This window comes from Antechinus flavipes, chromosome 4, assembly GCF_016432865.1.
Source record: "Antechinus flavipes isolate AdamAnt ecotype Samford, QLD, Australia chromosome 4, AdamAnt_v2, whole genome shotgun sequence".
NCBI classification, from domain to species: Eukaryota; Metazoa; Chordata; class Mammalia; order Dasyuromorphia; family Dasyuridae; genus Antechinus; species Antechinus flavipes.
Window position 1 is genome coordinate 322,963,612 of NC_067401.1, and position 17,775 is coordinate 322,981,386.

Below are 17,775 nucleotides of genomic sequence, written 5' to 3' on the forward strand. Positions count from 1 at the left end.
TTCTCCCATTCATTGCTGGAGGCTGGCGGCTGGATGCTGGATGCTGGGCACTGGATTCTTTGGGATGACAGTCTCCTCCAGCCCTGGGACCAATATGGATCCCTTAGTCCCAGTATATCTTTATCTCTGTCTGACTGGATAATTTGAGACAAGAGTCCTGTCCAGTCAATTTTACTCTCCCATTAATAAAATATTAAAAAGTTATCAAACTGTTCATACCCTTTGATCCAGCAGTGTTTCTACTGGGCTTATACCTAGGGACCTGTATGTGCCAAAATGTTTGTGGCAGCCCTGTTTGTAGTGGCTAGAAGCTGGAAAATGAATGGATGCCCATCAATTGGAGAATGGCTGGGTAAATTATGGTATATGAATGTTATTCATATTATTGTTCTGTAAGATTGTTCTGTAATATTGGAATATTATTGTTCTGTAAGAAATGACCAGCAGGATGAATACAGAGAGGACTGGCGAGACTTACATGAACTGATGCTAAGTGAAATGAGCAGAACCAGGAGATCATTATATACCTCAACAATGATACTGTTTGAGGATATATTCTGATGGAAGTGGATCTCTTCGATAAAGAGAGCTAATTCAGTTTCAATTGATCAAGGATGGACAGAAGCAGCTACACTCAAAGAAAGAACACTGAGAAATGAATATAAACTACTTGCATTTTTGTTTTTCTTCCCGGGTTATTTTTACCTTCTGAATCCAATTCTCCCTGTGCAACAAGAGAACTATTCGGTTCTGCACACATATATTGTATCTAGGATATACTGTAACCTATCCAACATGTAAAGGACTGCTTGCCATCTTAGAGGGAGGGAGGAGAAAAATCAGAACAGAAGTGAGTGCAAGGGATAATGCTGTAAAAAATTACCCTGGCATGGGTTCTGTCAATAAAAAGTTTAAAAAATAAATAAATAAAATAAAATATTAAAAACTCTCTAATCTCTTTCCTGCCTCAGTTTCTCCAGCATTACAATCTAAGCATGCTACTTCAACTGGAATAACACCCCCACAGAAAGAGATTATTAGTAGTATCCTTATTAATAATATCACAAATTGACTGATGCTTACAGTTCCTGACACTTTGGTAAAAAAAAAAAAAATCTTTTAAAAGTCCTGGGTGAATAAAACAATTTTTTTGTTTGCTACATTTGTCTTCCTTGTGACTGAAGTGTTTAATGGCCAGTGAGAAGAAAATCAATAAGGTTACAATGCCCCAGGGATATAGTACTTCAGAACCTCATCTTTGTTTTTTTATGGCCTTGTTCAAGGAACGGTGCATCTGTTTGAGTCACCTCTCAATGTGACCTTTTCAGGTAACTTCCTCACCTACTGAGAAGGGAAGAGTTATATTTCTTTGCTCTACAAATATGAAAAATGGTTCAACTTGATTTGTTCCCCAGGGGGAAAGCATTTGACCCGTGAAGGAGGGGGAAATTAAACTTCACAAGGAAATCTTTGTTCAATGCAATAAATTTAAATTTGGAAAAAATCTTAGAAGCCATATAGTTCAATCCTCCAATTGACCTTTTCCACCTCCAACATGTATGATCTGTGTCCCAAATTCTCCTCCAATTCCCCTCCCCCATTTTTTGGACTCTGGGCTCACAGACCTGGTTTGAGCTTATGGTTCAGCTTCAACTTACTTTTTTTTTTCCTTTGTTCTTCTTCTTGCCTGAAAACTGCAAGCAAATCTCCTGAATGAAGTTTTAGGTTTGGCTTGTATCTAGGTTTCTACAAAAATGTGTGATAGAAGCTCTAGCTCCCCCAGAAACACACAACATACCATATGGGTAGTGAATATTTGACTGCCTTTGTTTTACCCATTACAGAAAATCCTTAAGATGCAGAAGTCACTGGAACCCATGAACAAATACAGAAATACAAAGAATTCAAATATTCTACTAGATTTCCTATAGAATATTAAGTCATACTGAGGGACTGCTGAACAAAAATTTCCATCCACTTGCACCATTCCAGAAATTCAAGGCAGTGTCAGAGTTGATAAGGTTCTGATGTTTTGCCAACCCACCCCAATGATGGCATGGCTTTAGTTCTTTAGATGCAAAGCTTGATCTTCTGTAAAGGAATCAAGTCACTTTATTCTTCATGCACCCAAAAAAGGAAATCATCTTCCTCTAGGGAAATTGGTATCTGATTTTTGAACTCAGAAACTCTGGATTTCGTGGGAACTCATTAATTCCCATGTAAGCTTCATTTACCAGAACTCTAGACTCTGATCTGTGGTCAGAACAAAAAGGAAACAGAGAAGTTGAAAGTAATTAGGTCCATGAACTTATCTCTCAGATTCACCTATACAAGCACATACTGCTCACCATGTATTTCTTCTAACATTTGCCCTTTTCTTCTTCTGGAGTGATGGGACAAGGGTTGCATGAAAAATCTCACCCCACTTCTCCTACTATTTCCACTAAGCCCAGGAAGAAGAAAAAAAGGGGGGGAAAGGTGGGTGAATGTGAATAGAGTCATTTCACAACTCATTTTTCATGATAAGAACTAATCATCTCAGAGGCAGTCCCATTCATTATCAACCAATCAGGGGAAGCGTATTATCTTTTTAACAAGGGACTCTACAAGGCCAATCCTGTAATGTCATTAAGTTGACTGGAGGCCTCATAAAATTGATGCGTTCATATAGTGGACAAGTTGGGATTCAGTCCAACATCTTCTTATTTCAATTACTACTTATATGACTTTAGTCAAGTAATTAACTTGTCTGGATCTCAACTTCTTCATGTGTAAAATGAGGAGATGGGATTAAATGGTATCCAATATTCCTTTCTTTTATAAATCTATGATTTAATTATCCTATGATTTACTCACTGCCTTATTCACTACTTCTCTGGAAACATTTAACCTCTCTGGGACTCAATGTCCTAATTAGAAAAGTGATAAGGTTCCTTTTGTTAGATGACCTCCTTCTAAGGTCCTATTTCTAGATTTTTAATTTTATGACTCCAAATCCAGTTCTCTCTCCACTAAATCTCATATTACATTAATCTTTGTACATATTATATCTCTTCAGTAGTGAAAAGACTCCTTGAAACTTATGTTTCTTTCCATCTTCATATCCCAAGGTCTAGAACAGTACCTTGTACTTGAAAAATATTTAAGAAATGTTAATTTATTGATTAAAAACACACATGGAAAAAGACATTTCAAAGCATTTCTAATGTACAAATGCCTTGTGTTGAAAATTCCCAGGTGGCCACTAAGTTCCTGTTTCACTTCCATAAAAGAAGAAAAGAAGAATTGCTTTTAAATGAGTTGATTATGTAATTAAAATGACAGGTCAGAGAAGGCCCAGTTGCTAAGTGGCAACTTTAAGTTTATACAATGAAATAACAAGCAACTGAAGGCTTTTACAGATTCTTGCTTCATTACAGGGGTGATCAAAGTAGACAAATAACAACTAGAATTTACAATACATTAAATTTAATTGCTGTTGTATTTTTCTTTTAATGAAAAGGAATGGGAACTAGATCTGTAGCTTCAGTAGTGTGGGGAATACCTATACCCCTCTATCGAGAACCATTTTAGGTCCCAGTAGGCTGTTGCTAGGCCCAGCCATATGGAAATCTCTGCTGGTTCAGAGTGATAAAAGTGTAGCCTCCCCTTTTGCCTTAGATTCCTGCCATAGTTGTTCAACTGAAAAACTAGAGTACTTCCACTGGAACCTAGAAATGAGATCTTGCCTTGTTCCTGGTGTCACAGTTATTCCTTTTTTTCTGAACCTGATTTTGTCTCAGTTGACAATTTAGGACCCTCAACCCTAGATCTGTGACCTAGAACTGGATAGAAAGCAATAGACTTAGCAGGTTATATTGTCCCTGCATTTTGGACAATCTTTTGTGCTGGGACTTTTTCTTGTCCTGATATACAGGCTCTTCTTGTGTGGAATGATTCACATTATTACTGGCCGGACCTCATTCCCATTGACCAAAGACTTCTCTGTTCTTTCCCTATGCCAACTTGGGCTGGAAAAATGTTACACGATGTTGTCTTGAATTTCTTAATCAGAATTTGGTCTGGTGTATTTTCTAGATCTTTTAGAGAAGTCTGGGGAGATTGGAGAGGAATGAAGCTCAATGATAGTTCTTGCTACTCTGACAGCTTCTAAAGATGATTCTTAAAACTATATTTCAAGAAATAAGAATTATATTTCAATGTATTTAAATATGACAAACTTGTGACTTTTCTTCTCTTGATAGTTCAGAATATTTCGTTGCCTTTCTATTTGTATAAATCACATGTGTATACTTCAATATTTATTCAGCTGCCTATCATAGACTTTAAGTCTCCAGCTCAAAGGGCCCCAATCTTTTTAAAAATTCCCTTGACTTTTAGTAAAAGCCAATCTAACTTCCTATCCAATAAGCAAAAAAAAAAAAAAAAAAAAAAAAAAAATTCTACAGTCTACTAAACTACAGGCATTCCATAAGCTTTCCCAATTTCTCCTATTCAATATGCATTAAACTAAATTCTATAGTTTACTGTGTTTATGTACAAGAGATCAAATAATTGATTAATTTAAATAGGATAATATAGTAATTTACCAAATATTCCCTATTCCCTCTTGACAAGATTTTTTCTTGCTTGGAAACGCTAGGTTGAGAACCAACGTCCTAGAACATGAGATAGGGAATCTGCTAATTTTTTTTTTTGTATGCAGTTTAGTATCTGTTCTATTCTTGAGAAATGCTTACTGATGATAACCACAAAGAACCCATATGCATTATTCATTTTTAAAAATCCAGTGGGTAATAAGATCTTTAATAAATAGTGGAAGGAAGTCAGATTTCAACAGTACTAGTACATCAATTGGGATTAGATTATTTAGTTTCCTATTAATTTTTGTTCTATTTTCCCCCAGCCTTTTAGTCCATGTAATTTTTATTGCAGCATGACTTGAAAAAGATGCATTTACTACTTCTGCCTTTCTGCACTGGATTTTGATAAGTTTATGCTCTAATACATGATCAATTTTTGTGTAATTCTATGTGTCACTGAAGAAAAAAGTATTTTTTTTTCTGCCCCTATTCAATTTTTTCCAAAGGTCTATCATACTTATTTTTTCTAAAATTCTATTTACCTCCTTAAATTCCTTCTTTATTTTGTGGTTCTTTTTATCTGGTTCTGATAAAGCCAAATTGTGATTCCCCCACTAATATAATTTTGCTGTCTAACAAGTTTATTAATTGGGCAGCTAGGAGTTGCAATGAATAGAGCACCAGATCTAAGTCAGGAAGACAAACTTTGTAAATTCAAATCTGATCTCAGACTCTTACTAGCTATGTGACCTTGAGAAGTCACTTAACCCTGTTTATCTCAGTTTCCTCATCTGTCAAATGATCTGGAGAAGGAAACCACTCCAGTATCTTTGCCTAGAAAACCCCAATGGAGGTGAGTGAATTTGTTGGACTTGGAATTAAGGAAACCTGAGTTTCTATCCTGACTCAGAGATTTAGTAGATGCAAGATTATGTCACTTAACCTCTTGAAGTCTGTTTCCTTATTTGTAAAATGAATTTTTCTCATGAAGTATGATAAATATATAACTGTGTATAGTAGAATTGCAATATAACATATATTGGATTACTTGTTGTCTAGGGAAGGGGGTGGGAGGAAGAGAAGGGAAAAGATTAGAATACAAGGTTTTGCAAGGGTGAATGTTGAAAACTATCTTTGCACATATTTTGAAAATAAAAAATGGTATTAACTGTTGAATGGGGATCATAATAGCATTTATCTTACAGGATTTTTGTGAAGATCCAATGAAATAGTACATATGATTAAATTGTGTCCTCTTTAATCTGTGGGGGGAAGGGTGATTTGGGGTCTCAAACCCTCCCCGATCTCTAGAAGGAGCACACTCTTCTGTCCATAAGGACAACTCTCAGTTAAGTAATCTCATTCAATTTTGAATTTAAGTCCCAAGCCTCAGAAGGCTAATAAAAGGCACTCTGAACCCCGAATCTTTACAGAAGTACTAACAGGACTTAGCCAATTAAAAAGACTGTCTTTCTAGCAAGCTGTCTTCTTGGTGTAAATAAATCCCATTCTTTGCCACAAACCTCTCTGACTTGTATTCATTGGGGTTTGAGAATTCTTTCACAAAGCCTGCCACTGCCTAAGGAGATCCCATTGCTGCTAGGGTATCTCTTACCTTCAATTTTTGCATCTCATCATTTGGTGGCCCCATATGGGGATCCCTGAGAATCTGGCCGAGGTAAAGCCTTTTCTTGTTGTCTATTCTATAGTTAGGACACCCACAAATTTCCCAGAAAGATTTGGGTTGTTGGAGCTCCACACTCCAGCAGAATTCTCTCAGGGATTCCTGAAATGGGAATTCCTGTGGTCTGACAAAAGTCCCCTTAATCAGGGAGCATTTTGTCATCTCTCCATCTCTAGGGATGCCTAGAGAAGGATGAGGCACTATAGAATCAAGGAAATCTGGGGCTCATGTCAAAATGGGACAATCTCTTAAAAAAACAGTGACAAATTAGACTTAAAAGATCTCAAAAAAAAAAAAAAAACTTAAATTATAACAGCACTGCAGGATGTTGCTTAAATTTGCTAGAAGGAAATCAAACTCCCTCCTTCTTGCTCCTCTAGGAATACACAGGAGCTCTCCTTTGCACCTCTATGCAGTCCTTATCAGGAGGCTTCTGAAGCCCTCCCAGAACAGGACCTTATGTCCAACAATATTTCTTTAACTCTATCCCCCTTACCTGAACCAGATCCTGAGACCTCACAGCCCCTACTCTTCAATCCTCTGATACAAGGAGTGGAACCCCTTTTTCTCCTCCTCAGGATACTGATTTTAACCTCTCCCTCTGGGGAAAAGCAGCAGACTCTCAAGGAGAGACACTCAGAGCAGAGATGCCTCTTTCAATGTCAAATCTCTCCCAGTTTAAGAAAAAACCTGGCCATTACTCTGAGGACCCCACCCAGCTTTTTAAAGGGTCCAAGGCCAATGCCCTCCTTGATCTTTCCTGGGGAGATGTTAATATTAAACAATCTACCCCAGACATATGGAGGAAGCTGCAGAAACCAGCTTTGGACCCTCAAATTTCTCTCCCTCGGCTACTAGAAAAAGCTGTTGGAATCTTTAATGATAGGGTTCAGACTGGAGCAGAGGAGAGAGACCACAAAATTAAAGAGAGACGTAGAAAAGTCCCTACTCTTGGCTGCTGACATTTCTGAGAACCATAGAGGTTTGTGCTTTAGGTATCATGGAAACTGTCCAAGGAAGCTCTGAGGGGCACTGGAGAAGAGACTGCCTACAGGGGACAAGCTGCCCCCCACCCTCACCCCAGTGCCCTGCCCTCTGGAGGGAGTTTGGCGCTTGGTAGAGCTCCCCCTCAATACACCACGGCAGCCCACCACCCACACACCAACATCCGGATATGGCCGATAAGAAATTTCTTTTTGTTATGGGGACTTCTTCCTTCTTGCTCTGGCACTCTGGTCTCACTTACCCCTCCCCCATAGAGTGGGGATTGCAGGGGAACTTAAGAATTGTTTGGAGACTTTTCTTCTGCCTTGCCAGTGTGGTGACCTGTCATTTAAATACTCAATTCTTATTCCCTCCTATCCTGCTCCCTTAGTGGAGCATCATTTAATGGTGAAATTGGGGACCCAATTTTCTCCTTTCAGACCTCCAGATGATCTTTTTGTGCTGCTCCCAAAGCTCTCCTATATTTCCTCTGAAGTCTGAGAGAAAATAGACTTCTCCCCTCCAGCCTTAGTCAGAATTGAGAAATTTCTTAAGCACAAGCTTTTAACTAGAGAGTTAAGAGATTCAGAGCCGGGTAACTGTAGTCCCAAAAGGCAGAGCCCAGATCTTATGTCCAACAATATTTCTTTAACTCTATCCCCCTCACCTGAACCAATCCCTCTGATACAAGGAATGGAACCCCTTTTTCCTGGGCAAAGCCCAGATCTGTCACCTCTTTCTCAAAGGAACTGGACTCGGTTTCCCTAGAATGGCTTTTGTGTCTTAGAGAAGAAGCCTCAAAGTTTACCTCAGGGCACCAGAACACTTTAGATGCCAAAGGGCATCAGTGGCTTGCTAGTGGGAGGCTTACTAAGTATCAGACTCTCCTGCTAGATACCCCGACCTGACTCTCCGGGTGTATCACACTCTTAATCCTGCCACTTTGCTCCCTGAAAATACTCAGCAGACGTTATTCATAGAGGCTGTTGTTTCTAAAATGAAGGGGCATTCACTCCAGGTAAAGGGGAAGCAGGCTTGCAGGTCAGCTAGCTGCTCATGTTGCTGATTGTTTGCTCCTAGCATGACAACGTCAATTCCCCAAATCCTGACTCCTGCATTCCCTCATATAGCTCCCAAGCAAATAAATTCTGAAAAGGGCTTGTACATGTGCCTCTTGCAGAAGGTTCAAACTGCTTTCCGTTTTGTCAACACCTTTACTAATTGGGTAGAAGCTTTTCCCGGCAGGCCTGAGAAGGCTCTGGAGGTATCAAGGCCCTTGCTAAAAGAGATTATACCTGGGCCTAAGCTTGCCTAGCTCTTTGCAAAGCTACAAATAGTCCAGCTTTTATTTCTCAGAACACCCTGGAAAAAGAAGGATGAAATTGCCTGAGTTTTTCTTTCTCTCACATTCACTCTTCTACCTAACTTTTTTCTCACTCCAAAAATGAGAACTTTGTTCCTAGCATTTTCCCTTGGGCTTTTCTTGATGCTCCTGCCAGCAGTTAACTTCTTCTTAGCCTTTCAGCTAGGGAGCTTCGTGGGCAGTAAGGGAGTTCAGGATTGTTGGGTGGGCCATCAACACCCCCAAGGTGGCCCACAGAGGGGACCTGATGTTTTGTTTTTTTCTTTTGCAAAGGCCTCATTCCCAAATGTCACCATCTCCACCCTAGATGTCACCCCACTTTTAATCTGCTCTGAGATTTGTTTCCTCCAGGCTCCAATCTACCTAACTACTCCTTTAGCTTGAAGATCATGGAACACTCCACATGTCCTGGCCTGAGCTGCTTCAATCTTCAGATCTCCCACTTTCCTTCCTGGCCTGAACCCCCATTGAACATAGTGAAAGCTCTATACCCCTTGCCAGCTTGAAGAAGCTACTGAAGATGAAACCTTCCTCCTGCTGCCCCAAATGAATTTGGGGGGGACTGCTTGAGGGGGAAAATGATGTAAATTGTGTCCCCCTTTAATCTGTGGGGGGAAAGATTATTCAGGGTTTCAAACCCTCCCCATGCTCTAGAAGGGGCACATCATTCTGTCCATTAGGCAACTCCTAGTTAAGTAATCTTATTCAATTTTGAATTGAATTGGAGTCCCAAGCCTCAGTAGGCTAATAAAAGACAAGTCTGAATCCCAAACCTTTGCTAATTCCTAATCAGGAAAGCCCACTGATGAAGATATTTTCTTTTCAATGTAACCCTCCTTTGCTATATTCCTGATAGGACCTAGCCTACTAAGAAAGCTGTCTTCCTAGCAAGTTGTTTTCTTAGTGTAAATAAATCCCATTCTTTGTCACAAATCTCAGACCTGTTAATTTTTCGGCAAAGCCTGCCACTGGCCAAGGGGATCCCATTGTGCCTCATCACTTGATGACTTCATTATATAGAAAGCCCTTTCTGCTGGGCAAGTCACTTAACCTTGAGTGCCTTGTAAAAAGAATGCATTTTCGTAAATTTTAAAGAGCTATGAAAATGTTATTGTTATTATATTTATTATTAATTACTATTATTATATACTAAATTGCTACAATTATAAGCAAAACAAGAAATGAATTTGAACTGGTCTCAGAGGCTTTATAAAGAAGGTGAAATCTAAGCTACTTCATGAAGAATAGAGAGGTCATTTCAGAAAGAAAATGTCATAAGCAAAGAAGAAATGGCTGATATTTTTTATAGGAAGAGAGAATTCATAGGGAATAAGTCTAACAAAATAATTTAAGACCAGATACAGATTGTCTTGTGTCAGTTTTTGTAGATTTAACTTTATTGAATAGGAGGACACAAAGTTGCTAAGGAGTGAAATTATATGATGAAAGGAATTTCTTTCATGTAACATTGGTCTCCAAAATGGATTGAAGGTAAAGAGATCAGAAAAAAGGTTGTTAAAACAGTTAGAAAGCTATTGCTAGTGTCCATGTGGGTTGTTAAGGGCTTGACCAAGAATGGTGAGAGTAAAAATGGGAGTAAGGGGATGGGAAAATCAACATATCCTATTGATTAAATAGATATAGGAGGAATGAAAAGGAACTTGGGAGTAGGGAATTGCTTGGAAGGGAAGGTGATTTGAAAGGGAAGTTTGGTTTTCAGACATCTTGATTTTGAATCATCCAAGTAGAAATTTCTAAGTGAATTGTACTGATTTATTTTGGGGGGCCCATTTCAAAGAAAACAAGGGACAATTAATGTAAGTTTCTTCTTCAAAGAGAGAAATCTAGTAGTAATGTAAAATGTAGTTATAATTTTTTTTTAATGCGAAGAAAGACTTGACTCATATGTTCCTAAGTTCTGTCAGCCCCTTTTAGAAAGTAAACTCCTGGGGCAGCTAAGTGGTGCAGTGAATAGAGTATGTCCTGAAGGCAGGAGGACCTGAGTTCAAATCTGATCTCAGATACTTAACACATCTGGTCTCAGATCTGTAACACTTTCTTCCTAGCTGTGTGTCCCTGGTCAAGTTACTTAATCCCAAATTGCCACAGCAAAAAAAAAAAAAAAAAAAGTAAACTCCTGCTTTCTGAATTTGTACTCTGAGAAGTTTTCCTGTTCATCTCAAAATATTTCCCCAACTTCCTTACTAGAACACTTGGAATTTTCCGTAACGCTGTAGTATAATCACTGTTTTTGTGTTGAGCTAGGGGTGGAAGACATTTTGGGGGAGATTTGAACATTTTATCTCAAGTTTTCTTTTTAAATGTCAAGCAGTTATTTAAGATAGGCTGTGTGTGTGTGTGTGTGTGTGTGTGTGTGTGCATGAGTGTATCTATCTATCTATCTATAGGGGGGGTATACACACACACACACACACACACACACACATATCAACAGAATAACAGAATGAAAATTTTCCTGCAACAAAACTTTTTTCATTTTTATCATTTTCTTACCATTCTCAATTGATAAGCAAGCACATAGTAACTGTTTACTAAGTGCTTGTTGCATTGTTGAATTAAATGATGATGGATTTAATTCAGAAATTATTTCATTAAATTCTCATAAATTTAATAGGTAAGTACCAAATAATAGACTTGTAGTCACTAAAAATTAAGTACTTGTTTAGCATATTTTTTCGAAGGATCCTTAAGGAATGGAATTCAGAACTGATAAATGAGGTAGTATAATACTGAATTTGGAATGAAAGGATTTGGGTTCAAATCCTGCTTATTCCTTTTAATCTAGGCATCAGTTTCCTGTTTTATAAGAGTTCCTTTGATTGCCAAGGTTCCTTCTAGATCTAAATATAAGAAGAAGTGTGTGTGTGTGTGTGTGTGTGTGTGTGTGTGTGTGTGTGTGTGTGTATACGAAGTGAATTAGAGAAGCAAAAAGGTTGATAATATGAGGAAAAGAAGGCAAATGATATATCCTTGAGAAGACAGGAAATATGAAAATATGTGTTGCCTGTATCAGGGGAAGTTTACCCTTCGAAAGAAAAAAAGATAACAAAAAATAAAGGGAGGGCACTATAAATAAACTCTGATGTCTTCACAATTTACCCAGGCTTATTCCTAGTCTAAATTAATAGGGATTTATAGTATTGAATTTTCTCTCTCTTGCTCTCTGTCTCTGTCTATTTGTCTCTCTCACATACACAAACACACACATTCCTAGCATATAATCAAATGAACATGAATCTTGGAGTCTAATAACTTATCTCAATGATCAATTACTATTTTTGTTATTCTGTCACCAGTAATAAATTTAACAACCACAGTAATAAAATGAAGCCTTGTGTCATTATATCATGATGTGGAGTCCTTATTATTATGCCAAATATTTTGGCCAAGAGCTAACAAACCTCTAACCTAGTATTATCAGGAAAATAAACTTTCTGACATATTTTCTGGTATCAACACACCTTGCTTTCAGCCAATTATATGGCAGCCAAATAAGATATTAGGCCAGATTCTTTATTACTAGTTTAAAAAAAATTTTGTTCCTGTTACTAGTTCTAGTGTTGTCATTAGATGAATTCAATAATTTGATGAACAATTATTAAACAACAAACAATTATTAGGCTCTGATTTTATATAAAGATTAAAAAATGAAACAGTTCCTGCCTTTGAGGAGCTTACAATTACAAGATGGGAAAGATAATTCATTATGAATTCACTCTTGGATTTGTCCAGTTTGAAATGCCTTCAAGACATTTAGTCTGAAATGTGCAAAATACAATATATTATGTGGCTCTAGAGCCCAGAAGAGAGGCTGGAAATAGATTTATAGATCTGGAAATCATTGATATGGAGGTAAATGAAATTCATGTGATCTGATGAGGTCATTAAGTACAAGACTATAAAAGAGACAAAGGACTGGGGCAGAGTCTCTCGAAACACCCATAATTATGTTTTGACATGGATGATGTGCAAAGGAAATTGAAAGGTATAATCAAAATGGGAGAGAACCAAGAAAATGGTGAAATTAAAACTCAGAGTACAATGTATTGTGGGAGGACTGGTCAATAATGTCAAAAAAAAAAAAAAAAAACTATGATCTATAATGCAAAATAAAGGAGAGAAATAGAAACAGAAGACCATGATAAGAGGAAAATGAATAGAATGGATAAGGAATCCTGATGGGGAATTTGAGTAAGTGAGCTAAAAAGTGACAGAATAACGATAACTAGTATTCATATAATGAGCTTTAAGGTTTCTGGAGCACTTAACAAATATGCTATTATATCTTTACAACAACTCTGGGAAGTAGGTACTATTATTATTTATATTTTACAGATAAAGAAACTAAGGCAATCCAATGTTAAGTGACTTGCACAGAGGAAGGCAGATAGTAAGTGCCTGAGGCAGGATTCCAATTCAATATCCTTGATGCCAAATCCAACACTAACCATTGTACTACCTAACTCCCTCTATATATTTCATCTTTTATAGAACTCTTCTTTATATTGCTTTCTATTAAACTGTTATATTTAAAGATTATTCTATTTTAAACTTGTTTCCTCATAATCATGAAGTTGTAGCTATTTAGGAAATTATCTCAAAAATGGATTCAGAATTCAAAACTAACATTTCATGAAAGCTCATTATAGTAGGTAGGATAAATCTGTAAAATTTTAGGTTTCAGAATGGGTAGGGATTGTCAGTTCCACTATATAAAAGAGCTTGTTAATGTATCATCATCATCATCAACATCATGCAAGTGATTATAACATAAAATTGAGGTGTTATGAAAGAATAGAAATAGTGGATTTCTCATAAAGTAGTCTGGGTATGAATCCCAATAACCTTATTACTTATTACCTGTGGGAGTTAGGGCTTGTCATTCAAACTGAGCCTCGAATTTTTCAAATTTGAAATTCTCTTTTAGCTCTAAATCAATGATCCCTGTTTTAAAGGAGCTCAAAATAATTTTTATTTTAAAAAACATTATATTGAATACTAATGTAATCTACTAAACTTGCTTAATAACTATTTGCATTTAAATATATTCACTTCAATTCATAGTATATTGTAGCTAGCTTAACCTCAATCAGATTCGGTTTCTTGCTCTGTAAAATGGAGGTAATAATACTATCTATCTCGTGGTGTTGTTGTAAAGATCAAATTAATAAAGCATCTAAAAGTATAATATATCTAAAGTACAATATACATGATTGTTATTATTATGTGATTTTAGTTAACACAATCTCAAATGCCACAGTATCTGCCAAATTGTCTAAATACATTGATGGTGTCTTGAAGAAGATCTGGGGTTTTGCTGACTCTGCTTTCTTTTGGAACAAATGTGTCCTCAGACTCATTTTTTACATCAGTCTATCCAGACATCTATTTTCCACGGCTCCTTACTTTCTTCTGGGTGTAATCCATTAGATTTGTTTAAATGTACACTGTAAACATATGAACTATGCACCTATTACTATGGATCTATCACAGTATAGAAAGTCAAATGAGATCATCACCTTTAAGGTTGGAGTGGCAATTGATCAGAATCCTGATTTCTTCTTAACTTGGTAAGACTTTATAACCAGGGAACTTCCCCAAAGAGGCACTTTCTGTTCTGTTCCAAAAAGAACACTCTGAAATAAAGTTCTACATGACACGAATAAACAGGATATTCTTTTCAGCATGTACCAGATAGCAATATTACAGGCATCCTATGCTTTCTCTCTCACCCCAGGTTTCTTTCCACTCTGACAGGTTAATGGTAGGATCTTGGCTTCCTCACAATACTGTCTTTTAAGTTCCATACCTCCTAAGTTTCACTTCCATTAATCTCCCTAAATTTTATATTTTTCCCTTTCCCATGAGTCCTCTCTATTCATCCTTTCCCCACTCTCTTAACCCCTCTTCTATTTTCCACAAAGAAAATCCCCACTAATATTTGCCAATGTTCCGAGGACAAAAAAAGATGGGAAAGGGCAAAGTTTAAAGCCAACTAAGGGACAGAAGGCAAGGAAAAGGTATTTAATTTAAACCAACAAGTTTTATATACAACAAGTATTATGTGCAAAGAATTGTTCTAACTAATAGGAATCCAAAAAGGAAATAAATGAAAAAACAACAACAAAAAAACCTAAAGCTGTAGGTGTTTCCATTCTACTAGGAGATGACAACATGTAAACAGTTCAGTAAATGCCTGATAATTAACAACTGAGAGAAACAGAAAAGGCTTTCCATAAAAGGTAGCACAGAGTTTTACTTGAAGGAAGATAGGAATTCTGGGAGAAGGCAATATATTCCAGGAATGTGGGGATAGTCTATGCAAAAATCTGGAGCAGGGAGATGAAATATTATGCACCAAAACATTTGAGCTGTATCCCTACTTCCCCTCTGATTCCCATCATCTGAACTGGGAAGATTTGGACACAGCATCCGAGAACATAACTTCTCAGATTTGCCCTTTCCAGAGAGATCATTCTCCCTTCTTTTCACTCCATGTTTCAAAATCTAGAAGCAAAGAATGAAATAGAAAAAAAAAAAAGAAAAGAAAGAAAGAAAAAGAAAAGAAAAGAAACAGGAATTAATTACTTAAGACATAGAGAATTAATTGTCTACAGGAAAATAAATTTACTTGCTTGAATCATTAGCGCAAGATAGAGCTAATATAAAATGTAGATAGAATTAATTTAGATATAAAAGAATGTAGACATTTCTGTTTAAAACTGTTCAAAGGGAGAGTAGGGGTTAAAATTCAGATGAGGATGGGAGTTGGTCATAGTAAGTGATTATAATTAAATAATATATAGTTATAATTATAAAACCTAAATATTTGGTTAATTGTCTTTCTGTTTTCTGATTTGTTTTTGTTTAGGATGAGTTATCTTACCATAGTATGACCAACCTTAGCAATAGAGAATGAATGAATGAATAAAAATTATTAAGAGTTTACTTTACTAAGCCTGAAGAATACAAAAACAATCAAGATAATTCATCTTTTAGGAAGCTTATACTCTAATTGAGGGAGATAACAAATAAACATTTGTCAACATGCGCAAGGGTCTCTTTTTAGTTCTTTCTCATTTACTTCAAAACAACTTAATTTTTCCTGAGAGAGAGTACCAGAAGATAATATAAGATATAAAGATAAACATACATTGCTCTTGATCAGTTCAAAATTCATAGGTTTCATTGTATTTGGAACTAGAAAGAATCTTAAAGATCTACTTTTCTAGTTTCCTCATTTTACAGGGAAGGAAATTGAGATCCAAAGAGTACCTTGTTTGTGATCTCATAGGTAGCAAGGAAGCAAAGCCAGGATTCAAGCTTATATTTTTAAATTCCAAATACAATCCTCATAACTATCTCTTTATATGTACCTAGCCAACAGTGAGAAGAAACAGCAGCAATATTGTTAACAAATGGGGGAGAGTTTTAATGTGGAAATCTATTATTTCAATGTTATCCACAGGATATCTTAAACACTACCCTTAATTATAGTTTTACTAATGTCTCCTCTTCCAAGAGCAAACATTTCTTGCAGGGCCTTTCAGGTCTCTACCTGGCAGAAAGAGAATCCAGGCAGTAGGAACTATAAATGCAAAGAAATATACATGGTATGATTTGAGGGGCATTAAAATCCTACCCCTTCCTCTCCAAAGAACTTACATACCCCATTCAAATTCCAAGATTTTGCAGAAGTATTGGAGTTAAAATGAAAATGTTCATTGGCAAGAATAACAACTCATTAATTCCTGGGGAGGAGGGATGGGGGTGGAGCAAGTTACTTTCTTATAGTAATTCTGTAAAACGGAGACAATTATAAATATTTAAAAAAAAAAAAAAGCTACTCATATATGGCTTTAAGGTTTTTAAGCACTTTATCTCATTTGACTCTTATACTAAGTCTATGAGGTGGGAACAGAAATTATTTACCCACATTTTACAGATGAGGAAATTGAGGTTATAACAAATTGATTTACTTAAGGTCACACAGTAATTATCAGAGGTAGCTTCTGAAGCCCTGCATCCAGGCCAAGAACTCAATATATTACTTGTCACCATGCAGCCTGTACCTCAGAAAATTTTTGTCTTAATTTAATTTTTTCTTGTTGCCAAATCTAATGACTTTTTCCTCAATCTTCATTGTCGTTGAACTTTCTCCAGCCTCTGAAATTATTGATCACTTTTTCCTCCTTCATTCTCTCTTCTTTTAAGGTTTTGTAGAACACTGGTTTCTTCTGGTTTTCCTCCTACCTCTCTTAACTGCTCCTTCTCACTCTTCTTTGCTGAATCTTCATCCAGATCATTACTTCTGAGTTTTCCTCCAGGTTGTGACCTTGGTCCTCTTCTCTTCTTTATCTATGATGTTTTATTTGGTAACCTACCATCTTTATGCTGATTATTCTCAAATCTCAAATATCCTACCCCAAACTCTCAGCTGATCTCTAATTTCCCTTCTCCAAATGCCTTTAAGATATCTCAAACTAGATGCACGCATTTTAAGCTAAAATGTCCAAAGCAGAAATCATTATTTTCCTCCCTAAACTCTGTCCCTCTCCTAACTTCCGTTTTACTATAGAAAGCTCCTATTACTATAAGAAATCCTCTCCAGTTTCTCCCAACCTAGAAGTAATCATGGGCTCCTCACTATCTCTCACTCTCCATATCCAATCAAAACAAATTGTATCAATTTTACCTCTGTAATATCAATGGTAAATTCCCCCTCCCCCCCCTCCGTCTCTCCCCCCCCCCCCCCAATACTGCCATACTCTAGTGAAGGACATCATCTTCACTGGATCATGTAACAATCTGCTGGTGGGTCTATCTTTCCACTCCAATCCATTCTCTATTCCCCAACCAAAGTGATTTTTCTAAAGTATAGGTCCAACTAAACCACTCTCCTACTCTATAAACATTATTGGCTCCCTATCACTTTCAAGATAAAAAACAAAATGCTGTATGTGGCATTCAAAACTCCTCATAAATTAGACATTTCCTATCTTTTCAGTCTTCTCCCACCTTACTTCCCACCAAGTACATTCTGATCCAGTTAAACTGGCCTCTTGCCTGTTCCATGAAGGAGAGGAAATATCACTTGGCTGAGACATTTTCTCTGGTTGTTCTCCATGCCTGAAATGCTT